The sequence below is a fragment of the Balaenoptera musculus genome, chromosome 8, assembly GCF_009873245.2.
Source record: "Balaenoptera musculus isolate JJ_BM4_2016_0621 chromosome 8, mBalMus1.pri.v3, whole genome shotgun sequence".
NCBI lineage: Eukaryota > Metazoa > Chordata > Mammalia > Artiodactyla > Balaenopteridae > Balaenoptera > Balaenoptera musculus.
In genome coordinates, this window is record NC_045792.1 from 101,371,408 (window position 1) to 101,375,596 (window position 4,189).

General features: G+C 40.1%; 1 pseudogene; it reads left to right on the forward strand.

Moving 5' to 3' along the window:
• The first annotated feature begins 2,187 nt into the window (after positions 1-2,187).
• On the forward strand, positions 2,188-3,488 carry LOC118900108 (annotated as a pseudogene).
• The last annotated feature ends 701 nt before the right edge of the window (positions 3,489-4,189 follow it).

Consider the following 4,189-nt stretch of genomic DNA (forward strand, 5'->3'; position numbering starts at 1 on the left):
ATGCCAACCATGTCTTTCCTCAGTGTGTACTCGTCCTCATCACCTTGATAGGTGGTGCAATTGGTTTGGGGATATCTAAAGCCTGTTCACAGTGTGATGTGGGAATTTCTTTCTGCTCCATGCCTGCCGTCACTCTTGGAGTAGAAGTTCTGAGGGTCAGGTTCGATCAGGTTTCATTACTCTTGAGTGCATGCCCTGCAAAACAAAGGGGAGTGTGGAAGCAACTGAGGCCCAAGTGCTCACAGAGGATAAAACCGCTGCCTGTGTAAGTGTTTGCAGCTCCGCTTGGATGCAACCCAACGATGCATACTTTTCCTCATGTGTTTGTCCTAGATCTAGTGCAAGGCTGGGGTGTTCATACCTGGCATTCACTAGGCTGGGGCTGAGGCTTGAGGCATTGTGGCTGCAGGAATTGAAGTGGCTGCACTGTCATTAGATATATGAGCTCCCTACCCATTTTCTCCCAGGACCTCTGTGTTCCAGATCCAGCACTAAGCTGTGGTGTGGAGTGAGGGTGTTCACCTCATTCAGATTGGGGGAGTGCAAAGAGGCAGTCACTGCCAGTGCAAAACTTGCTCTATCCTGATTGTTGCAAGCCAGCAGGTGTGCTCTCCTTGCAAATAGTGTCAAGGCTTCTCAAACCCATCTAACTGTCCCAGCAGTTCTCCCAGCAAACAAGGGGGCTTATCTGCTCCACACAGGACCTTGGACTGGGATTCCCAGTCTATGTCTTGACCAGCTTGCTCCCCAGGGTGAGGATCTACCCTTGCAGATCTTCTCTTATTTTCAGATCCCTCTCAAGGGTGGGAGTTCTGGCTTTACACCTTTTTTCCATCCTAGCCGGTTATGTGAAAATCTTTCTTCTGAAGTAAATGGAAACATCTTCTGACAGTTTCCATTTAGTATTCAGTGAGAATTGTTCTACATGTAGATGTACTTTTGATTTTTTTATGGGGGTAGTTGAGCTCCATGTCCTCCTACCCTACCATCTTGATCCCTCCCTTCTATAAGATAGTTTTAAATGACAGAATTTAAACAAAGGAAAACTGATTAATTGTTGCCAAATTAGGAAAGGAAGTGACAGGAGCAAGGGCAGGTGGTATATTTATATCAGTACAACAAGAGAGATGCCTGTGGAGAGGGAAATCTTTAGTATCTTGACTGTGGTGGTTGGCACGTGAAGCTATACAGATGATAAAACTATATGATACTAAGTACACCACACACACACAAACACAAGTACAGGTAAAACTGACTGGGAAAATTTGAATAAGATCAGTAGATTTTATCACCCTCAAAAAATTAGTAGTAATATTATACTATAGTTTTGCAAATATTACTATTGGGGGAAACAGGGTGAAGTGCATGCAGTTTCTCATTATATTATTTCTTGCTACTGCATGTGAATCTGTAATAATCTCCTAAAGCATCTCAATTAAAAATATAAATGATTGGAATGGTATAGCATGCAAATTATAAGCATAAGAAACCTGGAATGTTTATATTAATATGAGAAAGTACATACTTGAAATCGAGGAGCATTACTAGAGATAAAGAAGCCAAGTTCATAATGAGAAAATGATCAATTCATCAGGATTCTGAACACTGGCACATAAATGATCCTTAATATATTCTGTAAATGAATAAATAAACCTGAGAAAACAAACCCTTATGTTAGCTTACCATTACCTTTCTCCTGTATCTTTATTTGAAGGAATTAAAAATTATTGTGAGGTGCTGGTGTGATTTAAACTAAAGCATAATATCAGTTACCAAAAGTTAGTAATGGCACGATATTTCACTTTGCTTTAATTAAAAACAAAGGATTGTATTTTTTAAATTATTGTAGTCTAAAGTCAGTATAAACCAGAAAACACTTGCTTTCTCTTCTTTCCACAGGAAAATCATAAAGCAGTTCACTTCTGTGTGTCTCAAATTCCACTTTCTGGAAATGACTGAAGACCCTGTAGCAGGTTTGTTTTAGCTTGTTTAGAGAACGTGTACATGCCGAAGTCCAATATTGATTTTACAGAGTAACTGAGGAGAAGCACATTCAGAGAGTAAATCTTTAAACAGATTTAATGGTCATCAGATAGAAGTATCTTTGGTAAATTATTTTCTCTGTGACTTTACTACAAAAAGTGATACCTACTGATTCCAGCAGGACTGGGGAAATTGCTTCCACTGCTCTCTTGCAGTAGTGAGGTGATGGGGCCCATTGATGAGAAACTGGTGTGAGGTCACATGGACTTAGTGTCACCTCTTCAGAATGACATTTGAGGAGCTCCTGGATGAAATTGGTGGTCTGGGGAAATTCCAGATCCTTCAGCTGGTTTTAATTCTTCCTTCTTTCATGATAATAGTTTGTCATATACTGTTGGAGAACGTCACTGCAGCCATTCCTTGTCATTACTGCTGGGTCCACATCCTTGATAATGACACTGTCTCTGATAATGACACTGGGGTCCTCAGCCCTGATGTCCTCCTGAGAATCTTCATCCCGTTGGATTCTAACTTGAAACCAGAGAAATGCCATCACTTCCTCCTCCCCCAGTGGCAGCTCCTTCACCTGAATGGGACCTTCCCCAACATGACTGACCTGGACACGGAGCCCTGTGTGGACGGCTGGGTGTATGACTGAAGCTCCTTCTCCTCCACCATCGTGACTGAGGTAAAGGCCCCATTTACCTTTTTGTGAGTATATGGTCTGGGTGTTTAGAATAACATAAAATCAACAAGGTTCATGTCTTCAGTTACTGAGGAGATAGTGTAGCCAGCTCTCTTTCATTCTTTTAGGAAAACTGATTGCTTATCTATTTAATGCCAAACACTTACATTACAATTGATGACAGCAAAATCAACAACTGGGTATGAATTTTACTATCACTAAGCTTTAAATTTAATGTGAATATTGATGGTTAGATAAGTACTTGATATAAATTGTGGAAAATTATTCTTGGTCATTTGCTCTTAACTTAGTTGCTAATTATAAATATTTGTATTAATTTTAAAAAAATGCCCTACCCTGGATACTTGTCAGAGAAACAAATCAAAGTGCATTTCACTCTAGGTGTGAAATCCAGGCATCAGTGTTGAAAAAATAACCTCAATGTTTTCAATACATGGTAAGGATTGAATACCACTGAGGTGTGCAGTGTTAAGAGAATATGAAGATTGGCCCTAATATAATCTAAAAGATTTTGTTGAGGATTTTTAGAAAAAAAACATGCTTAAGCTGAGACATGAATGATATAGATCAGTAAATGTAGTAAAGGGAAACCCAGAGGACACACATTTCACTGAGGGTTTTCTGAGTGAGTGAACATTGAGGGATGTAAGATGCTGTGAAGCTCCTCTGTGCTGGTTTCCTTCTCTTCCAGTGGGACCTAGTATGTGATCATCAGTCACAGAAACCAATGGCTCAATCCCCATTCATGGCTGGAATGCTGGTGGGGGACTTCATATAGTGCCATCTCTCAGACAGGTGAGTGTCTCTAGATCATTGTTGCCCTACTGTGTGGTGTTTTCACAGTTCATGATTAATTGTCTCATAAAGAAGGTTTTATTGAGTTTCAGTAGACAATATCTACTGCTGTGGGTTGCCTTGGTTCCTAAGGAGCTATAGATGGAAATGTAGAATTAGACTCATTGTGATGAATGTCATTTTGTTGCCACGGAGCTCTCTGTACTGGGCACAGAAATGATATCTCCATAAGATCTGGGGGCATTTCAGAATAGTATTTTTTTATGAAACTGCTTTACTGGAAATGAAAGAGTTGCTGGAGAAAAAACATTCAATTTGAAATTCTGAAGGCAGGAGCGGAGAGGTTCCTCCAGTGTCAGAACGCTGGGAACTGTAGTTGGGAAGTGACTCAGAAAAGTATTTAGAGGTAAGTTACCATAAACTTCATTTATTATATAAAGAGGAGGAGTTATCAATGAGAAGGGAAAGGAAGTTGCTCCAAGATAAGAGTCCAGCCTGTTTTAGGAAACAGCAATGCAGGCCTTTGCCATAGCTTCTGTGTTAAGTCCCTCACAGATTCAGTGAGCTGAATGCTTGTGGGTTCCCACATTGGTCATGATGTCATGGTTACCCCACTGTAATTAGTATTCATTTCTATAAAACCTGGTGTTTGTTATATGGTACTGAAGTTGAATTAAGACATAATTGTGACTATAATCTGTATGT